Consider the following 23,125-nt stretch of genomic DNA (forward strand, 5'->3'; position numbering starts at 1 on the left):
GGCTCTGCCTGATTCACATTTTCATCAAAAGCGAGACTTGGCACTGCTGGGAGACATTTCCACCACGCAGGTGACAGAACTGGGCGTTCCCACTCGGGCCCTGCAGGAGTGCAGAGACTGAGTCACGTGGACTCCGCGGTTGCTTTCGGAGTTCACGCTTTGTCGGGGGTCGGCCGTAGGAGCAGTTTCCTCGAAGCCTAGACGTTTGGAGCCTGTGGTCAGGAGCATAGTGGTGTCTCCCACAGTGGCCCATGTCCTGGTCCCCAGCAACAGTGAATATATTGTCACACCGCAAAGGGGGATTAATCCCGGCCGTGGCTGGCTGGGATTGAGGCTGCCCGCCAGCCGACCTTGAGGTGGGGAAGTTCGCCGGGATAATCCTGGGGGCCTCAAAGTCCTCACGAGGGTCCTTAAAAGGAGGAAGCAGGAGGTCAGAGCCAGACCGAGGCGCTCTCTAATGCTGTCTTTGAGGATGACGAAGGGGCGTGGGGCCGAGAATGGCAGGCAGCCTCTGGATGAGGGGAGAGGCCAGGAACGAATTGTCCCACGGAGCCTCCGGAAAGAGCACAGCCCTGCCGACACCTTGATCTATAGCCCGGTTTTTGGACTTCTGACCTCCAGAACGCGAGAGTATATTTTACGCTGGTTTAAGCCGCCGAGTCTGGGGTCGTTCATTACAGCAGCAGGAGGAAACTCGGACACGGCCTGCATCTACCCTGAGAACCAGCAGCCGGGAGCAACGTGGTCATTTATTTTTTTATTAAAAAAAAAAAAAAAAAGAAGATTTCATTTATTTATTTGAGAAAGAGAGAGTGGGAGCATGCGAGCAGGGAAGGGGCAGAGGGAGAGAGAGAGAATCTCAAGCAGGCTCCATGCTGAGTGCAGAGCCTGACACGGGGCTCGATCCCACAACCCTAAGATCATGGCCTGAGTGGAAATCAAGAGTCAGATCTCAACTGACAGCACCATCCAGGTGCCCCACAACATAGTCATGTAGATGCTGGTGTGTCCCAACTGCCAGTGACCTTGGAGTCAGGTGACGGCTCAGAGTCTCGGCCTTGACCTGGGGCTGTGGGTGAGGGATTTGGGGCCAAGAGAGTGAATGGCAAACTGTGAAGGGCCGTGCTAGGGAAAAAAATGAAATAAGAAAAATGTCTGGAAGCAGAGAGATGACCCTTTGGAAGCTTTGGAGAGGGGGAGGGGTGGAGTGAGGTAGGGTTGTTGGTTTGTGTGTGTGTGTGTTTTTCTTTTTTCTTGATTCCTTCGAATCCAGTGGGGGCATCTGGTCCCCGTGATGGCCAGAAAAATGGTACGTCCCCAGCCTGTCTACCAACCTGTGATGAGCCCCGGATGATTCTTCTGGGTGGGGTGTCCCCGGGGGCAGGTGTTCCAGATTCTCGGAGCAGACAGGAGATGCCCCACGCTGCTTCCTTCCCAGCTTTATTGAAAAGAGGAGGAAAATGGCCCACACCTCTGGCCCTGAAGGCCTCTGGGCCTGCGTCCAGAAACCTGAACCCTGCAATTAAATGAAACTAGATACTTAGGTGGAGAGAGCTTCTCCTGCCACAGGAGAGGCTCCAGAGACCAGGCCCTGGGGACCTGCTGCTGGTGGATGGACTATGTGGGGTCTGGCGGGGGGGTGGGGGAGGCAGGTAGAGAAACTGCCTCAGGGGAAAGGGAAAGGGTGAGAATGTGTCAGCCAGCCTGGGTCCAAGAAGCTGGGCTCAGGGCTCCGGCCGAGGTGGCCACTTTTTAGTAAAACAAAAAATTGGGGGGGCGCCTGGGTGGCTCAGTGGGTTTAGCCTCTGCCTTCGGCTCAGGTCATGATCTCAGAATCCTGGGATCGAGCCCTGCATCGGTCATCTCTCTGCTTAGCTGGGAGCCTGCTTCCCCTCTCTCTGTCTCTGCCTGCCTCTCTGCCTACTTGTGATCTCTCTTTCTCTCTGTTAAAATTAATAAATAAAATCTTAAAAAAAAATTGCAAGTGACTTTCCAGTCATCCGAGTCCCCTCGCTGGAGACTTCTACTTCTCAACTAGACATGTGCTCTTCTAATCCATGTTTTTAATGCTTCATGGGCCTCCGTGTGGATCCCTGCACGGCCCGGGGCCCTGTCTTGTCTCTGGACTGGAAGAATGCACATGGATGTGGTTTTCTGTGGGCGCTACTAAGGTGAGCCGTGGGACTCTGCCAGTTTTGTAGGTCAAAAGTGGTCGAATATTGACAACTTTTATGTAATTCAAGCTAGTAATTTCCTGTCCGTGCTGGGCAGGCCACGGAGTGGAGTGACGACACGCAGGGATTTTGATGGCTTGCGAGGTCCCATCCCTGCTCCCCCTACCCCATGGCCTCCTACCAGCTGTGAAGCCTGAGGCATATTATCCTCTCCCCTGCGTCCCGGTTTCCCTATATGTAGAGCAGGGTTCGAAACGCTGCCTACGTCCTGGATGTGTTTTGTGGATGAGAAGTAGTAATGAACAAGGCGTTTAAAACTGTGGGCTGTTGTCATTACTGTTATTATGTATTCTTTTTTTAATTAGGACTTTGTAGCCGTTGGTGCAGCTCGCTGGATCTGGATCTCTCTGGATTTTAACTCCTGTAGAGGTGGTATTTTGTTGCGATGTATGGTCGGTGTGTTCTCCCACAGAGATGCCGCTTGAGTTGATGGCGGTCTTTGGACGGACCTTCTTCAAGCGCCCCCGGGGCGCTCACGTGCATCCCATCTCCTCTGTCCCTGGGACTGGAATCTTCGGCTTGTGGCCTTTCCAGATACTCCACCAGCAAGTGCTTCTCGGGGGGCTGCACTGGCCGACCCTCTCTGCTTTGGGGGTGGAGTGGGGTGGGGTGGGGGTGCCTAGGATCTCCCTAAGGCCAAGCCCTTGGGTGGGGCGTGCAACAGTGTGATAGCTGCCTTACAGAATTTTGGTTTTTAGAAGTGGAACAAACGTGTTCTCTGTAAGTTGTGAAATTAAGAAATAGAAAGCCTGCACATAAAAAAAATCCGACCACATTCCCACCGCCCAGAGAGCGAGCGTTGGCATCTTGGACAGATGTGGGTTTTGACGAAAAGAACCAGCTCTGATCTCTGCTGCCCTGAGTGACCATGGGGCAAGGGAGCAGTGAAATATAGTGATTTTACAGCCCTCCCCGCACCGCCCCCGGACCCGGAGGTCAGCATCCTCAGGGAACACACAGGGATTTGGCCGCTTGGGGTGGGGCTTTGCATCAGCTGGATCTGGGACACCCCTCTGCCCTGTAGTAGCCGTGGGGACCTGGCTCATGGAATGCACCCCCCAGAGCCCCATGACTCCGTCTCTTTGCAGGGTTTTTGTGCAGCCCTGCACACAGTAGGTGCTCAATTGATGCACGAAGGGATGCAGTACAGTAGGATATCTCAACCTGGGCGCTACTGACATCGGGGCCAGATAATTCTGCCCTGGGAGCTGTCCTGTGCATTCAAGGGTGTTGAGCAGTATTGCTGTCTCTGCCCACCCAGTAGGTGCCCCCTTCCACACCCACTGTGACAACCAGACATGACTGCAGGACACTGCCCACAGTCACCCCTCCAGGACCCCTGTGGTATAGGATAGGACCTCAGAGAGGACTGTCTAGAAGGCAGAGAAGCCCCAGGACAGTTTTCCTTGGAGTCTATGCCCAGTGTGTAGATTTTCTTCATTCAGATGCTGCCGTTAAGTACCCTACTGTGTGTTGGGAGCTGTCCTAGGTGCTAGGATTCTGCTGGGAACAAGGCAGGCAGGCGGCCCCCTTCGTGTTTGTCCAGGCATAGCTGGACACCCTGCTCACTCTCCCCGACTTGGCCTTGGGATATGGTGGTGACTTAAGTCCCATTCCTGCCTCAGTCTCCCCCTCTATGATATGGGGGCCAAGGCTGTTCTGAGGTGATGCTACGAGGAGCCCTGTCACCTCTGGCTGGCTGTTTCCTTTCTGGGCCTCAATGCCCTCGTCCGGAGAGTGGTGTTTGTGGTAGCACTGGCCTTCCGGGCTGCTGTGGGGATTAGCGAGTTCTTTGGTCAGGCACACGGCACACAGTAGGTGCTTTGTGACAGTGGGCAGATGATGTGTGCGTAGACTCTGAAGGCCAGGTGTGCAAGCATCTGCCCTTGGGTCATCACAGCCAGCTGGGCAGGGGATGGGGGTGCTGGTGGAGAGCCCAAGGCATCCTCCCTGTGCCTGGCCATGCGGGTGGGGGGTCTCGGTGGGAGGGAGCTCAGCTGCCCTCCTCCCCAGGCCTGGAAGGAGCTGGCTCAGTGGAGATCCCTAAGGCGATTAAGTGGGTTCATTTGATCCTGAACGTGAACTTGAGAGCAGGCGGCTTATCTCCTGGAGATGAAAGCCAGGCAGGTGATGAGCCACCTGGCCCAGGCAGGGAGTTCGGGATTTTATCCTCCATTCTGTGCCCAGCTGGGGCCTGTTCTGGGGGCTTTCGCCCCACCTGCCTCCAGCCCCCTCAGCTGCATGGTCAGACGGCGTGCTTCTGATGCTGGTCTAGTCGTGGCGGGCGCACACCTCGGTAATTCACTGGACACTTCCAATCTTGTGATCTAGCAATGATCATCACTTCCCTGTGTGACGGGCAAGCTGTTAAGGCTCAGAGAGGTCTGCTAACTTTCCCAGGGCCACACAGCCTCCTGATAACCACCCCTCCCGCCAACAGTATTTGCAGCGTATATGTGGAAAACCCCCTTTTATTCTTGGGCACTGAAATTCCTCCTTCATACGGTCTTGACTTCACACAGAATTAACAACAACAAGAAAAATCAGTGTCATGCCCCGGTTGTCATATAAGGGCAAAGGGAGGGAAGGAGTCACTGGTTCCCATTCAGGATGAGTAAGTGAGCTCAGAAGGGTTTCGGGACTGGAAATACATGAAAGTGACTTTAAAAAAAAAAAAAGGCAAGTGTTTGGATTGGTTCTGGAAGGTTCTTTTTTTAAATGGCTGGGTCATTTGAAAATTGCGTGGGGAGGGTGACTTTCATGGCGTGGGCCTGCTTCCCTGGCTGAGTGGCCGTCCAAGGATAGCTGTGATTGTCCCTGTATGTTTCCGGCATGTTCCAGTTGGGGACACGGCCTCCAAGACCTCCTCTGCCTGAACCACAGGAATATGGTGGCAGTGGTAGCGGTCAGATGACCCCTTGGTCGCAGGCCCTTTCTGCAGTCAGGGTAATGCGGGCTCACCGTACTGTGCGGGGGGGGGGTGAGACGACTACCTCTGAGACCCCAGTAGTAACAAGACTGCTGACGGCAGACCTGGGCCCCGCCTGGCTTGGCTGTCTGCAGGAGCCTCCCATGGGCCCCTGAATCACTCTCGTCCCGGGGATCTGTCCTCCGTGCTGCAGCCAGAGGGACCCTGTCTGAAGGAGAAGACTGCACTGCGGCTCTCCAGGCCCTGCCTCCTCCTTGGAGAATAAACCCAGAGGCCCAGGGGCCCTGGGCGGCACCTGCTGCCTTCACCCTTTCCCAACCCAGCCTGGCATGCTCTGTCCTTGCTGCCAGTGGTCCTGGCTCAGATGTGAAGCCCCTCCGTGGATTTATTCCCTGGGTTTTGGTGGCCTTCCCATATCAGAGGTCCCTTCCCAGGCGGTAGGTGCTACGTCCGTCTTGCCTAAGGCTGGGTCCCCGATGCTGGGATGGTGCTAGCACATGGTAGGGCATCGGTGGGTTTGTGTCGATGGCTGGATGGGTTCCTTTGCAGTGAGATGGAGCCTGGCTGGGCCAGGTCTCCATGGGCCCGACCTGGGGGAAGGGGAGGACGGGGGCTGCACACGGGGGCCTTTTCCCTCACTGGTTTCCAGCCGGTCTGGAACTAGCCGGACTAGTGCCTGCTGCTTCCTGCCCAGGGAGAGAGGCTCTGAGGGTGTGCTAATGGGGTCAGCGGGGTGATGGCCCCAAGGTCATTTGGCAATGTCTGAAGATCCTTCCGGTTGTCCCAAGGTGGGGAGAAGGGAGTGCTCCAAGGGCCAGAGATGCCGTACACATCCTACAGGACACAGAGCAGCCCCCACAGGGAAGATTGATCTGGCCCAAAGTGCAGGAACCTGGCATCGGGCCTTAGGAACTCAGCATCTGGGCTGTGCTCCAGGCAGGGGAGGGCAGGGGAAGGCAGGGCGAACCTAGGTCCCCTTTCCGTGCTGGGTCCACATCTCCATGGTCCAGAGTGTGCCCCCGGGCAGGGTGATAAGGCATCTTGGAGTTCCTTGTCGTTTCTGTTCCCAGCACGGGGCGGCTGTCAGCCTGCCTTGGTGACCTATCCCCACACACCTGTAGGGTTCCCACAGCCTGGCTGCCATAGCTTCTCTTCTCCCCAGGGCTGCGAGCCAGTGGGAGGTACTGTGAACGTGGCTGCTGCCATGAGAACTCCCCCTGAAAGCATCCCTCCCAGTGCCCTTCTTTGCAGACGTGAGGCTGAGGCCCAGCATGGGTGAGGAATTGGCCCCGGGTTGCACAGCACAGTAGGGCCTGGACCAGGGAGGCCCGAGGGAGGGGATGCCAGCTCTGGGGCTCCCACGGTCCCCTCCCTCTGGCTAGCGGGCTCCTCCCACTGACCAGATTCCATATCCCCTACTGTCCTTACGGTTATTTTTTTTATAATTTGATGAATTTTTAAATCTTTTATGTCTACGTGTATATATATGTCTCTTGTCATGTGGCATTTCTGTATTATTTATAACGTTTATTTTTCTTATTTTAAAACCATATGATTGACTCCTTCATACAATGAATACTAGTGAGAAACGGGAATGAAAACGCTGGTACTTTGATAATGCAGACGAACCTTGCAAAGACGGTGCAGAGTGAGAGGGGACAGACCCAGAGGCCACACGGGGTCTGTGTTGGTAAGAAATGTGCCAAAGAAGCAAGCTTGTAGAGACAGGGTGCAGATGAGTGGTTGCTGAAGCAGGAGGGCGCTGGGGGCATGGGGGGTGCGGGGAGGTAACTGCCTGTGGGTGGGGGGTTCCTTCCCTTTCAGGTCAGGGAGATGTTCTGGAATGAGATGGGGATTGTGGTTACACAGCACTGAATGTCACTGGTGTCGCTGAGTTGTTCCCTTTACTTTATTTTTAAAGATTTTATTTATTTGTTAGAGAGAGAGTGTCTCTCTCATGATCATGAGCAGCGGGGGAGGGCAGAGGGAGAAGCAGACTCCCCACGGAGGAGGGAGACCTAGGATCCCCAGATCAAGATCTGAGCCGAAGGCAGACGCTTCACCGATTGAGCCCCCAGGCGGCCTGAGTTGTTCATTTTATAATGGTTAGTTTTGTGTCGGGTGAATTTCATCGCACTACAAAATCAATCTGGGAACTGAAACAGATATGTATTTATTAAGCTCTTACTGTATGCTAGGCACCGAATGCATTTGCTTACCGAGTCTCCAGGTCAGCCCCAGATGTGAGAGTTTCCATTTCACAGGCAAGGGGCAGGAGTGGAGATCTTAAGCCCCATGGCCCATATCACACAGCCAGAAAGCAGTGGAACTGGGGGATGCGGCAGTGCCCGGGGTTGGATCCTGACGTCCCCCACGTCTGTGGCCAGGAAGGTGGTGGAACTTCGTGAGGGGGTGGGGCTCTCCGGCTTGCCTGCCCTCCAGCCATGAACACCCCTGAGGGGCCCTCAGGAGCACTGGGTTGGGGGGCGGGTGGGTGGAAACCCGCAGCTCCGGGGTCAGTGTGCGTGAAGTGTTATCCCCCTTCTTGGGCCCCGAGAGGGACCCCTAGCACAGTGGTGTTCTTGGTCCCCACCCCCACCCCGGCTACAGAAGCAGGAACTTTCCAACACAGGGTCGGGTGCTGTGATTCAGCATGGCTCGCTCTGGGGAGCACGGGGGGCCCCCCGGGCTGTTTTCAGTTTCCGCTGAGTTTCTCACTCTGACTCAGTGCTGCCTCTGGCCCCAGTGACCTGGGCTTCCGTACACCTGCTGAGCCGAGCTCTTGCTCATGGGAACCGTCAGAAAGAACCAGGTTTGAGGCTGTCCCTCCTCGCTGGTTTCCCTGGGCCTCGATTTTCCTATCTGGGTAGTGGGGCCATAGAAGGAGGTGTTTATTGGTGTGTCTCACATCGATCAGTGGGTGTGAGGGGCAGCACAGGTCTGGGTGTGTGTGTGGAGGGATTCGGTACAGAAACAAGGGGTTCAAAGCCAGTGGAGGCTCTCAGGGGAGGCCTGCACCCTGTATGCCCCTCCCCCATCCTCTCGGTGGCACACAGGGAGGGTGTGTGTGTCAGCGCCTTTCTGTTCCCCAGGACAACCGGCTGCTGAGCCCAGAGGGTGAATGAATGCTGTCTGCTGAAGCCTCAGTCTCCTGCTGGGTCCTGATGTAGGGGCTGGGACACAAGCCTGTGCTCTGTGCCTCTCATCCCGGCCGGGCTCTGGGGCTGAGGCTCAGTGTCTGAACCGCTGGGGGGACTGCCTGACTTCTGAGTAGGATTGGGGGCTGAGCTCCAGTCCCTGGGGAGGCCCAGTGGCAAGCTGGACCTGAACCCCTGACCTGAGCTCGAACGGTGCTCCTGGCCTCATCCCTGCTTATAGACGGGGAGCCTGAGGTTTGTGGAAGTGGGGTGAGTTCCTCAGGCTTTTCAGAATGGCATGGCTGGAGTCTGAGCCCCAGCCAGCCTGACTTTCGCCATTCTGGTTATTTTGTATTTGTTGTGTAGCTGAGGAAACAGCCTTAGAGAAGTTCGGCCTCCAGTGTGGAGTCGTCCAGCTAGAACCTGGAGTGAATCTGGGTGTCAGGCCAGGCCCTGGACTTCAGAGACTCTGGGTCCGGGTTCCCTTGCTGGCCTTACTGTCCCGTCTGCGCAGTGAACACTGCTTCAAGGATTGTCTGGTCCCGCCTGGTGCGCAGGTCACGGAGGCTGGGGCCCCCGGGGCTGGTGTCCAGCACGCAGGCCATTGGGAGCGGGCACGCACAGGGAGGCCGGAACAGGGTGTGGGAGGGAGGGACGGATGATAGAGGGGGCAAGTGTGCAAGGACCCTGATCGCTCTCGGGGCCATTCCGCCTGCCCTACGTTGCTGGATTCCCCGGAATATCCCCTGAGCCTCGGGTGACAAATCTCTTTCACCGTCTCTTGACCTGGGCAATTAATTGCTTCTGGCGATCGACAGCTCCATGGCAGCTCGGCTCTCTCCCAGGCAGCCCCCAGCTCCTCCCTGCAGCCACTGATGGCCCAGACCCCGCTCCACGGCGGGGGGGGAGCCTGGGGCCGGGGGCAGGGAAGGCTCTGTCATGCTTTTCCTCCCAGCTGACTGTCAGGATGCAGCGGTCGAAAGGCTGTCTGGGGGGGAACCCTGCTGCTACCATCTTGGGGTGCTTGCTTTGTGCTCTCAAGGGGGCAGAGACTGAGTTATCTTTACAACGAGGCAGCCCCTGAAGGGTATCCAGAGGCTTCTGGAAGTTTCTACCCCATGCAGAGAGCCTGCTCTCTTGTCTCCTGCCCCACAGCGGGTTTCTGGGCTGGGGTAGCCAGCAGAGGTAATGCTGTGTGGTTATGGCAGATGCCTGGGTGCAGAACTCCGCTGGGGGAAGCCTGGGTGAGCATTCTTGCCTTGCTGCCTCGTTGTCCCCATCTGTAAAATGGGGAGGGCCATAGGGCGGTTGAGAGAAGTAGCCAGTTACTAGGCACAGAGTTCCAAGCAGTGTGCCTGGCACCAAGAAGCCCTCAGGAGGGGAGCTCCAGGTCCCTGCGGGCTGTCCATGCCGGTGGTGGACAGACAGGTGGATGGACAGATGGCTTGTCCACGCTGGCGCCTCCACTGGTCTGGAGGGAAGCCCCTGGCCCTCCCAGGCTGGTCTGTGCCGCCTGCTCTGCCTTGGCCCAGGCTTGGCTGGGAGCCAGGCTGCCGAAGCCGTGTGGCTGGGCCCCCGCCCGCCCCCCTTCCCTCCAGAAACAGTCAATAGTCCGGCTCCTTTCTGGCGTCTGATTTCTCCAGTCAGTTGCTGTCACTGAAGATGGCCCCACACCCCAAGCGAGAAGATGGGCAGGAGGGTTCAGAGAAGTGTGTTTGGGGCCCAGTTGGGGATGTTGGAGGGTAGAGGATGGGGCGGCTGGGCCTATGCCCAGGTTCCAATCTCCCTATGCCCCTCGAAGGCTGTGCAGTCTCGCGGGCCTGCCGAACCTCTCTGGGCCTCAGTTTCTCCATCTTCAAAATGATCATGCCCCCCTGGCCGGGCTGTGAAGTTGGCCCAGAGCCCGGCCGCAGGTGCCTGCGGAGGGGGGCGTTCCCGTGAGGGTGACCAGTGTGGTGGTTTGCTGGACATTGGTGCAGGCCTCTCTTGAGAGCCCAGACCGATGGACTTGGGAGTTGGGGGTGTGCACCGGCCGCATCAGGGCTGCTTCTCCCTTCTCTCCCTGACTATGTGCCCCCCTTGAGTGGGGCTGTGTCCCCTACCATCCCCCAAAGGGGATGGGCTCCATCCCCTTTGGATAGAGCTGTTCACCGCCCCCCCCACCTTTGTCTTACCCAAGGCCCTGTCCACTTCCACCCACCCATCCTGGCCTGGCTGTGGCCGCCACCCTCCTAGTGGGAGGGGGAGAGGTGGGGCGGAGAGGGCCCCGGATGGCCAGCATGTGCCCCCGCCTCATCCACCCCCCTCCCAGCACTCGCTGGCTGCCGCAGTCCAGTGGGGAATCAGAGACCTGGCGAACTTGCAGTGATTGTCTCTCCGCAGCTTCTAGGAGAGCTGGCCTGGGCCGGCACGCCTCAGCTGTCGCTTGAGAAGGAAAATAAAATGTCCCAGTGGCTTCTAAATGGAAGGGCAGCGGAGCCTGCCTCCCGCTCTGGCTGTGTGGGCTCCTGGCCACCACAGCGGTGGGGATGGCCCGCCCCCAGTCCCTGTTCACCTGATGTGAAGAGATATGCCAGGTGGCCCTGGATGGCTCCCCTAGGTCCTCCTCTGTGCCTCCTCCCACCCCAGAAGGCCTCAGGGCCCTGGCCCGCTTCCAGCCTGGTGCCTGGGTCAAACTGTGCCTGAAGTCCGCAAAGCCAACCAGCAGGGACCGCTGCCTGAGGTCATGCTTGCCCCTTGGGGGCCAGTGCCCTCCTCGCTGATGGGCTCTGTAGAGCTGTCCGTCACGGCTTATGCTGCTGGCTGTTGTGGGGCCACACAGAGGCTCATATGGGCATCGCTCACGTCCCTTTCCTCGAAGGGGCAGGCTCCATGGTGATCCCTGGGCTGGGGGGTGATTTTGTAGAACTCGCCCGGTGCATGCTAAGGGGGTTTGGAATGGGAAGGCAGGGGCTGCAGGTGGAGCGTCTACCCTCTGAGGGCCGGCACTGAGGGTCCTACCTGGTCCCAGCCCTGCCTACGGCGTTGCCCAGGGCAGGAGGCCATGATGCCTGGGGGCTGGGATGCTGCCAGTGGGTCGTGGCACCTGCTTCTTGTAGGGTTCCAGTTTGTACCTCTGTCCTGACTGTGGAGCACCGTGAGGGTGCCCCGCCCTCTGCGGGGACCATGGAGAGACATGGCAGGTGGCCGTGAGAACCCCTCTTGGAGCCTCAGTCTGTCCTTCGGGGAGCCGGGGGACAGCAGCTCCAGAGAGAGGCTGAAGGAAGGATGACGTTGGTGCCGCGCTGCCTGGTCCAGAGACTGAGCAAACACAGGGGAGGTTGCCCTTGACTGTGACATCCCTGACGCTCAGCCCCAGTGCAGGTCTGGGACCAGGTAAACCCACAGGGCTCCCGTCCTGACTTCTCCGCTTTCCGACTCAACCTCCCTGGGTCTCCGTTTTCTCATCAGTACAGTGGGGATAATCAAGAACCCATTCGAGGGGTGGTTGGAGTTTAGTAAGTAAAGGCTTGGCCTGGGGCTGCCTTTGAGGAGCTAGTGTCGGCCATGACCGCTATTACTATTCCTTGTCGGCTTTGTGGCCGCTGCCAGATTGGATGTTGCAGGAGTGAGGGCTGCCTGGAGGAAGAGGGCTGTTGGGCTTATATGCATGGGTGGGATTCCGGTGGGTGTGGGAGGTGCATGGTGGTAGGGGGTTTGTCTGTTGGGGGAGGGGATTGGTGGAAGAAGTAGGGAGGTCCAGGGCCCCGCCCCGCTGTGTGCCTGGCCCTCTCTCAGCCCTACCAGCACCTGTGCCCCATGGTATTGGCCCTGCCGTGCACCGGGGACTCCTGGTACCCAGACTCTTCTATGCTGAGACTCGCCTTGCTGGTCACTCTGCATCTATCCTTAAGTAGAGACTTGTGGCCTCAGTGAGGGATGAATCAGGTCTTTTCCTGGGGGACTTAGCATCTCCTGGGGGTGGCCAGACAGAGCCTTTGGATGGGGTAGCAGTGAGGGCCAGAACATGCCTGGACTGTCCAGAAACGCTTACTTGTTGGCAAGGAGGGGAGAGGGCGTGATGGGGCTGGGCTTTGAGGAACGTGTAGGAGTTCTCTGGAGAGACCACTTTCCATCAGCCCTACCAGGGCAAGCTGCAGGCACAGACCTATCCAATATGGACCTCAGTCCGCCTCACTGTGAAATGAGCACATGGGGGAGGAATTTGCTGGGGTCCCAGGAAACATCCGGTTCTAGCCTTCGCTCCGTAAGTTTCCAGCTGAGACCCTTGGGACAGGGGACCATTCCATGTGTCATGTCTCCCCTTCCCTGTTTCTCTTGGAGTACTGCTCTGAGGTCCTGAGCAAAAGGACACGTTGAAACTGCCTCTATGCCGTGCTGGCCGCTGTTCAGGGGGCACCAGACCATATGGGGGTGAGGGGCACTGTCCCCAGCCCTCGGATTATAGATGGGGAGCCAGATGCACAGGGAGACAAGTGGCTTGAGTGGGGCTGGAACCCGAGCTGTCTCTGGTCTGCGGGCACCATGGACGCTCTGTCCACACCTGCTCTTTCCTGCACCTCGAGAAAGGGCCTCCTGGGGCCCTGACTATGGTGTTACCCCTGTCGGGGAGGCCGGGAAGAGGCTGGCTTAGGAGAGAGGATTTGTTTTGTGTGTTCGTAGGTGGGGGGCTTGTAGCCCCCCAACTCCGGAAGCAGGTGGGGGTGAAGGCCTGGTGTCCCACCATGGGACCAGCGGGTCCCATGAGGGTTCAGTGGGGTTGGGGGTGCTGGAACCCAGCCATGGATGCTTGCCTGGCCTTGAGGCTGAGCCTGTAGGTTCTGACTTTAGGAGAGACTCTAGTGCAGGAGGAGGCCCGAGACTGGGCCTGGGTGGAAGGTTGCTCCCTCCAGGTAGGCCTCAGGGATTGACCTAGACCTGTCCTCACCAGCCCTGCCTCACACCATTCCTACTGTTTTGTGTTAAATCACAGTGTGCCTCTCCAGTCCTGCAGCCTTGCCCTGGAGATAAAACCCAGGAGTCCTCTCCCTCTGGCTCTCCACCTCCTGGCCTTTCTGGCTGCTTTCCAGTTTAGCTGGTTCCCACCTCTGGGGCTTTGCATTTTGCTGTGCCCTCCTCCTGGAGTGTCCTTCCTGCTTATCTCTGTAGGGCCTAGACCTTCCGCCCTGGTCTCCAGGGTCACCTTCTGGGGAAGCCGTCCCAGCCCCACCCCCATGCCCTTCATTGCAGGTTCTCTCTGGTTTCTGTCGTCCCTGCTCTTAGAAGTGGCCCCGTGCATTCACTGGTGCCCCCGTGCTCCCTAGAGCCCTCCTGGCCTGTGTTCACTGCCGCGTCCCTGTGCCGGGGCTTTGTCAAGCTTGTGGACTGGCTGGAGAGTGACGGGTCCTGGTTGAAGCAGATCAGCCTCCTTGGGGTTTGAATTCCGCCTAGCTCTGTCCTCGCTGGGCTCTGGGCCTCGGGCCGGTGGCTTCCTGTCTCTGAGTGGGGTGGATGGACACGTGGGGGTGACCTTTGTGGTTAGGGTGATCTGGGCAGGCTTCCTGGAGGAGGAAAAGGTGGTGGTTGGGAGGGCAGAGGAGGAGGGCGAGGGTGCATTTGGCAGAGGCCTGGAGGGGCTTGTTGTGGGCTGGGGCGGGGTGGTCGTGGACGAGTCTCTGCCCACGGTGCTGGGGTTCAGTGAGCTAGAGTGGCGGTGGGTTTGGGAGAAAGAGCCCTCTTCCGGTCTGCTTTGCCGGGAGACAAATCTGGTCAGCCCTGGAGAGAAGAGGAGGACAGGAAGGGGCTGGAATGGAGTATCGGTGGCCCCGGGCCCGCTCAGCGCTGCCCAGGGGGAGCGGAGGAGGAAGGGCGCCCGGGTCCCCCGCGTGCTCAGTGAGTGAGTCGTGCATGGATGTGAGCGAGCGTGAGGCGCCCATGAGTGTGGACTGGGTGAGAGCTTGTGAGCGGATGAGGCAGTGAGCCAGTGGGCAAGCGGCCGAGGGTGTGCACGGGCGTGAACTCGTGTGTGAGCGTCGGCACCGGTGCCAGGCGGATGGAGGCTGACGGTGGGGGGTGGAGCATGGCTGGGCCCCCGCGGCTGCCTCTTGGTCTTTTGGGCTTGCAGGTCGGTACTGTCCCCTCTCGCAGAGGACCCACGGCCGAGGGAGGTCCTGGGGATGTGCAGCTCTGTCTGGGGAGGTGGCGGGAGCTCCAGCAACTGCCCCCCCCCCAGCTGCCCTGTGTCGTGTTCTGGCTCCCATCACCCAGAGGGCGTGAACCTGGGTTCAAATCGCAACACCTTCACTTTCTGGCTGCGTGACCTTGGGTGAATGACTCTGCTCTCTGAGCCTCAGCTGCCTGGACTAGAAAACAGAGGTCCCTGGGGGTTGTGAGGATTACATGGGTGCACACAGGGCGCAGGGGGCTGTGTTCCTCTTCTCCCTCCCCTACCCAGAGCTGACCAGCGATCCCTGACCCCTGTCCGAGCTGGCCGGCCAGACTCCCTCCCTCCCTGCCCGCCCCGTGGATTCTCCTGGCCGAGTGTCCTGTCTGCTTCTCCCGCCTCTGCCAGGACCCTCCTGGCTGGTGCTGGAGCCTCCCCTTGGCCCCTGGCTTCCACCGTCCAGGCTTCCACCATCCACTGCTCAGCTGGAATGCACTCTCCAAGTCCCAGGGGGACCTGGTACCTCTGGGCATGCGGATCCCTCCTGAGGGTCTCCGCTCTGCTAGTGAAGCTGCTTCTGCTGTCTGCAGGCGGCCGGGTCTCCCTGGGTTCACAGGTGCGGTCTCTTCCACCTGCGGCTCCGGGTTCCTTCCCACCCCGGCCCTCTGTCCCCTGGCCCCCTCTTTTTTTTTTTTTTTTTTTTTTTTAAGATTTTATTTATTTATTTGACAGAGAGAGATCATAAGTAGGCAGAGAGACAGGCAGAGAGAGAGAGGAGGAAGCAGGCTGCTTGCCAAGCAGAGAGCCCGATGTGGGGCTCGATCCCAGGATCCTGAGATCATGACCTGAGCCGAAGGCAGCGGCTTAACCCACTGAGCCACCCAGGTGCCCCGCCCTGGCCCCCTCTTGCTGGGTACTCTGTGTCTGGGGGTTGTGGGAGGAGCTGGCTGGAGTTGAGAGAAGGTACACAGAAGATGGGGTCTAAGCCCCCAGCTGTGTGTCCAGGGGAGCCCACTGGGCCTGACCCTGCCCGGGGCCCTTTACAGGGCAGGGGTAATGCTAGCACACAGCCGTAACTGATAGCTGTGGTGTGCTCCGCAAGCACTTGGCATCCGCTCTGAGGCCCGTGCAGGTTCCAGTGTTCCCCCTTCCGAGATGGGAAGGCTCCGGAGGTGAAGTGACTCATCCCGGGGTGCACAGCTAGGAAGGGCATAGCCCCTGTTTGAACCCGGGGACCCTGGCCACAGAGCCCGAGCCCTGCTTGGAGCCGTCCCCAGCACCATGAGAGCAGGCATCCCTGCTCAGTGTGGGTGAGGAGTGGTCCCGAAGGCCCACTGGATGCTGAGATGTTTGCGACTGAGCCTGCCATGGAGATGTCGTGCGGGAGCGGGCCCATTTTCTGGATGGGAAGACTGAGCTCAGAGCTTACTGGGGGCTTGCCCAAGGTCACAGCTGTTAGTGGGACCAGAGCCAGCTTTCTGGACTCTCTGCCCAGTGCTCTGCCCACTATACTGTTTCTTTCCTTCTTTTTCTGTATAAAAGCTAAAACAGTAACCCCAAAACACATGGGTACAGATGAATGAATGATTACAAAGTGGACACCATGTAGGCCCCCTCCACCCCTTGTCTTGGCCCCCGTGGTGATCAGTGTCCTGGCCTTTCGTGGGAGTCTCCTTTCTGTTCTGGGGTGACCATCTCTCTGGGCCTCTCTACCGTGAAGGTTGAGTTTGGCCTTTCCCAGACTCGTGTGTGTGGGACGAGGGCGCGTGCCCCCGCATGCAGCCCCCTGAGCCCGGCATCTGGGCTCGGAACGAGAGCCTGAGGTCCCTCCTGCTGATTGTGTGTGCCCCACACGTTGTCACATGGTAGGTACTGGGGACGAGCAGTGTTCTGGGGTGTACCTGTTGGTGGACGGCTGGATTGTTCTGGGGTTTTTTGTGATTGTGAGTAAAGCGGTAACCGACGTTTGTGTAGTCTTTGTTTGCGTGGAGCTGTGGGTTCATTTCTCTCGTGGAACGGCCCAGAGGTGGGATTGCTGGGTCCCATGGTCATGAGACACTTGGTGTCTGTCTGTCTTTAATCTTAGCCATCCAGGTTGGGGTGCGATGGCCCCTGGGGGCTGTAACTTGCGCTTTCCCAATCATTAGTGAAATCGAGCTCTTTTTCATGTGCCCGTGGGCCATTTGTATGTTGACTTTTGTGAAGTGCTATCAAGTCTTCGGTCTGTTTTTCTGTTGCGTTAACTGGCTCTCGTGTTTCTTTGTGGGTGTCCTTTATAGATTCTGAGCACAAGTTTCTAATTGACATGGTGATGTTCTTGAATGAGACCAGCAGGTACTGTCCTCCAGGGGTCCCCTGTGTGTTCATAGGGTCCACTGGGGAGTTCATGGGGGGAGGTTCAGCGACACTGTGATCTGGGCCCCCAGCTCCTCGGTGGCCCTATTGCTTGTAACCACACGGCCCGGGTTGGAATTCCAGCCCTGTGACTTCCTAGCGGTGGGACTGGGGGCCGGAGACTTGGATTCTCTGAACCCCAGTGCCCCTATCTGTCACTAGTGGTTGAGTGTTCATCTTGCCTGGCAGTGGCGGGGAAGTGCTTGGCCCCAGGCATCCAGGGCCCCAGGCACAACCCGGGCCAAGCACCCCCCACCCCCACCACCTGCTATACTTAGCTCATGCATGGGGGCTGCTGAGTGTTTTCTAACAAGACTCGTATTTTCCTCCCGCAGGACTCCTGGGCTCTTTGGGGACTTGGCGTTGCCGGAGGCCGTTCCGGGTAGGTTCACAGCTGTCCCCACTCGCTGTCTGTAGCAGATTCATATTGCTGGGGCCTTGGGGGTGGGGGGCAGAATTTCTGGGGAAGCCAGATTCCTCCCGCTGGATGGGGTCGGGGGCCCAGTGTGACCTGGTGGGGTGGGATCTGGTGCCCCAGAGGTGCCCAGGGCGGAGAACGGCTTGGGTGACTTGGGGGCCCCTGGGGATGGGATACGATGCCCGAGAGAAGGGGCGGTCCCTGGCAGTGTGGATGTGGGATAGTGGGGTTCTTGGGCACCTTGCTTCTGTGCTTTAAAGGTGGCCGCAGGCGTGGGGAGGGAGGGGCCTGTGGAAAGGCCGCGTATTAGGGTGGTGGGCATTGGAGGATGTCCTCAGGCTGGACACCTGGGTGCCACCGTGGCCGCCATGCCCGTGGGAGACGAGGGGGCCCATGTCCCCAGCCCAGGCATGCTCGGCACGCAGGGCAAGTCACTACATCTCCCTCTGCTTCCACCTCCTGAGCTGTAAACTGTGGGCATCAGCCGTGTCCCCTCCTAGCGTGGCAGTGACGATGAAAGGAGCCAGGCACGGCGCAGGCTGATGTCACAGCTCGTCCTTTCCCTGTGTGGCTCTCTCAGCCATGCCCCCAGATGGGCTGCAATCCTCGTTTTACAAACAAGGAAACTGAGGCACAGGTGGGTCACCTGTCCTGAGCTTCGGGCGGAAGCCCAGACCTGGGATTTGAACCTTTTGTTGACCCTCCCAGGGAACCTGGCAGACTCTTTCCCAACATGCTCACTTGACAGCAAGCAGACCAAGGCCCGTATTGGACAGGTCTGTGCCCGCTGCCCGCCCCTCCACCTGGTACATTGGACGGCGGGGCCTCTCCCACACCAGGAGGACTGGGGCAGGGTCATATGGGCACAGGCAGGGGTTGGGATGTCAGGGGAGAGGGAAGGCAGTCCAGGAACGGGTCGTGCGTGGTAAAAGCTTGGAGCTGGGAATTCGGACATTGGCCTGGTTGGTGCAAATGTCTTTTCTATTACGTTGATTTTTAATGAGAGGCGTGGTGCTCCTGAGCCGGGACTCTGGGGTCCGGCTGCCTGAGTGTAGGTCTTTCTTGGCTACTTATCTGTGGGACCCGGGGCAAGGCCCTTTGGCTCCCTGTGCCTCAATGTTCCCATCTATAAAATTGCCTCAATGTTCCCATCTATAAAATAGGTATACAACTATTGCTCCCTGCCTCCCGGCCCCCACAGGATTGGTGATGAGTGGATTGTTGCTAAGATTTCTGTGTTTTATATATATATTTTTTAAAGATTTTATTTATTTATTTGACAGAGAGAGATCACAAGCAGGCAGAGAGGAAGGCAGAGAGAGAGGAGGAAGCAGGCTCCCTGCTGAGCAGAGAGCCTGATGCGGGGCTCGATCCCAGGACCCTGAGATCATGACCTGAGCCGAAGGCAGCGGCTTAACCCACTGAGCCACCCAGGCGCCCCTTTGTAATTTTTTTTAACCAGCTAGAGGACTTGTAGCGTAGGGAGCTGAATTCATGGCCTCCTCTCCCAGTGCCCAGTCCCATCGCTGGAGTCACAGGCTTGGCTCAGGGAGGACAGACTGTGCTCCAGACCTGGGACAGACTAAGGCTGGGTCCTGGGAGACCCTGGTGGGCATGGCAGGGACACTCCGTTCCCCTCCTCAAGAGCTGGGAAGATTTGGAGACCTAGGGGAGGGTGCCTCCCAGAGGGGTTGTGGAGAGGGGGTCCTGGGTCATGAAATGAGCACCCTGCCCCAGCCCCTGCCCTAGAGGAAGGAGTGGTCAGTCGGGGTGGCCTCCTAGAAGTGGCAGCTAGCCCCCTTCCTGGCTCCGTGGCACTGAGGGTCACAGAGGGTCCCAGAGGGTCGGCTGGCTGAGGCTCCTGGAACGGGGCATGGGCTTTGGTGAAGGTGCGGTGCTTAGCAGGTGGTAAGTGCTCGTTCACGATTCCCCGCATCCTTCTCTACCTCTTACTGACAGAGCTGTTTTCTTTTGGGGAGTGAAGAAGGGGTGTCAGCTGGGCCTGGCCCTGAGGAGGGTTTAGGGGAGCTGAGCAGCTGGCGGGGGCCCCAGCCTGACCTGCAGTGTCCGTGGCAGGGCTGAGATCAGGCACTCTGGGCTCCTCCAGGTTCCCAAACACCTCCCACCTTTGTTCCCCTCCCAGTCAGATCTATACCAGGTGCAGGTGGGGACTTGGAGGGACAGCTGGGGTCCCCTGTGCAGCCCCATTCTGCATGGGGTCAACTGAGGTTGAGAGGCAAGTGGGGGGAGTTTCAGTCCTCGTCCCTAACACCAGCCCGAGACTGATGTCTTGGGTTCCCTGGCAGTTCTGCAGCAGGTGGCCTCCCGCAGACCTGGGTGTGAATCCACCTCGGTTTCCTCATCTGTCAAATGGGTGTCCTACAAGGTCATTGGGGGCATTGCTGGGCCCATAGCAGGGCTCAGCATGTTCTGGCTCAGACCTGGCTGCTATCAAGAGGTTTTATTCCTCTGCAGAATACATTACAATATTCACAGAACGATTATTCCCGAACACCTACTGTGTGCCAGGCGCTGTCCCAGGTGCTGGAGAAGGGGCCTTGAGTAGGGGAGGCAGATCATAAGCAAGTCGTATACCCACAGTGTGTCCTGTGGTGGGGAGCCCGGGCGTGAAGAACCAGCAGAGGAGGGAGGGGGTTTGGGAAGTATGTGGGTGGGCTGGGGTTGCAGTTTCAAATGGCGGAGAGTGAGGGGAGTCAGGGTGGTCCTACTTGAGAAGGTGGTGTTTGAGCAAAGACCTGCAGGAGGGGAGGAAGGGAGCATGCGGTTCTCTGGAGGAAGGGTGTCCCAGGCAGAGGGAACAGCCCATGCAAAGGCTCTGAGGCTGCCTGGAATGGGCCTCTTGGTTTGTAGGAGACCACGTGAGATATGGGTGGGGTGTCCTTGGGGCAGGCCACTCTCCTTTGCTCCTTTGCCCTCTGCCCCCTCTCCCCCAGGAGGCAGGAGGGATGCTCCTCAGGCCCTTTGTCCCACATGGTGGGTCTCATCGTGGAGGTGGGGAGGTGTAGGCGACCCCGGTGGTCGTCCCCCTACAGTGATGAGCCCAGCTAGATTTGGGCGCTTCTGAAGTTAAAGGAAGGCAGCTTTGCCTGGGCCGGGGGGGCGGGGGGGTGTCGGGGATTTCCTTCCTCCTCCTCCTCTGCCTCTTGGTCCTCCATCAATCTGCCTTACTGGCCTAATGGGGAGCCTTCCTCCCATGGCTGAGTTATCTGTTTGTCATGCCGTGGCCCACCCGAGGACGATAAAAGGGCTTTTTGTCTGCAAGCACTTAGCTTCCTCCTCTGGGGCGATCCATCACGTCTGAGGAAGGAGGGAGGCAGACAGATGGGGGAGGGGGCAGGGGGGTCCCAGGAGCCCCCGTGGCAGGACCCAAGTGGCTCCTCAGCCCAGAGACAAGGCTTGTCTGGGGACAGGCAGGGGCAGCTGGGAGCGGGACCTTGGGGGGGAGTCATGGGGGCAGATGTCTGAAGACCCAGACGTGTGGATCCTTTGCACCGCAGCTCCTGGTTGGCGGCTTTTCTGAGACCCTCGCCCCAGGGCGGCCTGGTGGGGCCAGAGCTGGGGCTGGGGGAGCAGGCATTTCTGAAAGAAGAGGTAGCAGGGAAGACCAGTAAAGGCCAGGGAGGACCTGGGTCCTGGGTCCAGGACGGTACTGTGACAGTCGCGGCACACACTTGGGGCGCTCCCGTTGCTGAGACCCCCTTCTAGTAAGCACCTCCTGGGGTTATCGCATTGAATCCTCAGAAGCGACCCCATGAGATGGGGACTGTTGTCCTGTTCTACAGATGGAGAAATCAAGGCACAGGGAGGTGAGGCGATGTCCCCAAGCGTGCAGGTGGCGGAGGGAGGGTTTGAACTCAGGGAGCCCCGCTCTGGAGTTTCTGTACTGGAGTCCATCGCTGGAGGAGGTGGCATTTAGTTTGGGGGGGCCCTTCAGGCCGATGAGGGCGAGGGCTTGCTGTGGGTGGGGGCTGATTGCAGACGAGGGCCTGGGAACTGTGAGGAGGAAGATCGAGACCAAGCATCCTGCGGGCAGACGAGTGTGCAGGTGTGTATGTTGGGAGGTTGGGGGGCGGGGAGATTCGTGGGGCTGGGCCCTGCTGAATCACGCCTCTCTGAAGTCCCTTTGCTCCACCTTGGGGCCATAGGTGCACTGGCTTTCTCCCTGGTTGGGCGAGGCCCTGGTCCCTCCGCCGGTGGAGGCGATGAGCGGTGGAGGCGATGAGCGCACGGGGCTTGGGGGCGGTGGTGTCTCTGCCCTGGGCAAGCTGCCCCTCCCCCTGCTTTCCTTCCTTCCCCCTCCTCCCTCTGCCCCTTGCTCCATTCCCCTCCATCTCTCCCTTCGCCTCCTTCCCCTCTTCCTTCCTTCCCTTCCTCCCTCCACCACCCCCTCCTCCTTCCCTCCCCTTCCCACAACCCCCCTCCTTCTCCCCACAGGCCACCCTCAAATGACAGCAATTAATGGTACCTCTGATGGCGGGCTGGGAGGACGAGGCTGACAGTTGAGCGTGTCTGCCTGCGGCTGGCCCTCTAATCGGGCCCAGGGGACGCCCCCTCCTGCCATGGCTTCCAGACGCCGCCTGCCCGCTCCATCACTCACAGGGTAGCAGGGAGCAGGGGCTGCCCCTGGCGGGCAGGCGCATGTCAGCCGGCACAGAAGCTACCCCCAGTCCCTGCTGTCCTTCTATTATTACCATTTTTTTCTTTCCTAGGGGGGCTCTGGGGTGACCCTTGTCCTACCCTAGTTAGTGACCACCAGGGTGCCCTTGTCCGCCAGAACGTCCTCTCCTCTGGCCAGCCCCTATCCCAAAATGATCTCTGGGGTATGGCGCTGTGCCCCCATCCTTCTGTGTCTGCCCCTCTAGGTGGGATGTCGAGGAGCCTTGTCCTGTTCTGGACATGAGGCATCAGTTAAATGCTGGAGCCCCAGCAGCCAGGAGCCTTCAGTGATGAGGGTAGCTACCCAGACTTGGAGTCTTGTCTGGTGGGGGTCTCCTGTGTGTTGTGGGGGGTGGGCAAGCATTCCAGCCAGTCCTGTCCATGCTGGGGTCTGGTGCTTGCCCATTCATCATTTTGCAGCAGCAATAATGAGGCCCCTGCTGTATGCCACGGCCTGCAGCTGGTGCTTTTCACCTCAGTTCATTTTCTTCTACAATAACTCTCCGAGGAGAGTGCTATTTATAACCCTGCTTTTGTAGACGGGGAGCCTGACAAGCAGAGAGGCAAAGTGACTTGCCCTAAATGACCCAGCAAGGAAGGAATAAATCCAGGATGTAACCCTGACCTTCCTTGTCCAGGGCTCATAAATCAGAGCCTTGGGGGTAACTTGGGTGGACAGTGAAGGAAGCCGCAGACCTGACCGGGAAGTGGGGAAGTAGTGTCCGGACACCTGAGTGGGGTTAAGGCTGCTGATTTTAATGTATGGATTTCACAAAAATCAGCCCTACTGAGGTGTAATTAACCTGGAGTAGGACATACCCATGTTAAGGATTCACCTCTGTGGGTTTGGACAGTGGAAAACATTTATCTGAGAACCACAGCAATCAAGATACCGAGTGTTTCCACCTGCTCCCAGAGAATCCCCGTTCCCCCATCAGAAGCCCCCACTGATCCGCCACCAAGGAAGTTCTAGAATATTCCAGATTTTCATAATAAAATGATAAAGGATGCATTTTCTTTTTGGCGTGTTTTGCTTCTTTCTGCATGTTCCTGAGTTTCCTCCGTGTCTTTGGATATATCAATAACTGCTCCTTTTTAATTGGTGAGTGATAGCCCACATACGACTGTGCCGCAGCTCATTTATTCATTCAGGAGTTCTGGGCCTAGAGGTTGTTTCCAGTTTGGGGCTCTTAA

At 58.3% G+C, this 23,125-nt stretch overlaps 1 protein-coding gene across 27 annotated transcripts in view; it reads left to right on the plus strand.

Annotated features, from left to right (window-relative positions):
- Positions 1-23,125, plus strand: part of NCOR2 (nuclear receptor corepressor 2) — a 208,505-nt gene that overhangs the window by 12,290 nt on the left and 173,090 nt on the right. For 26 of the 27 annotated variants that reach the window (XM_047697890.1, XM_047697898.1, XM_047697897.1 and 23 more), the window contains exon 2: positions 17,172-17,218. The exons of the other annotated variant lie outside the window; for it this stretch is intronic. The gene's annotated coding sequence lies outside the window, so the exon portion shown is untranslated. The remainder of the gene's footprint in view (positions 1-17,171; positions 17,219-23,125) is intronic. 27 annotated transcript variants of the gene reach the window in all.

Source organism: Lutra lutra, chromosome 12 (assembly GCF_902655055.1).
Source record: "Lutra lutra chromosome 12, mLutLut1.2, whole genome shotgun sequence".
In the NCBI taxonomy this organism is placed as follows: domain Eukaryota; kingdom Metazoa; phylum Chordata; class Mammalia; order Carnivora; family Mustelidae; genus Lutra; species Lutra lutra.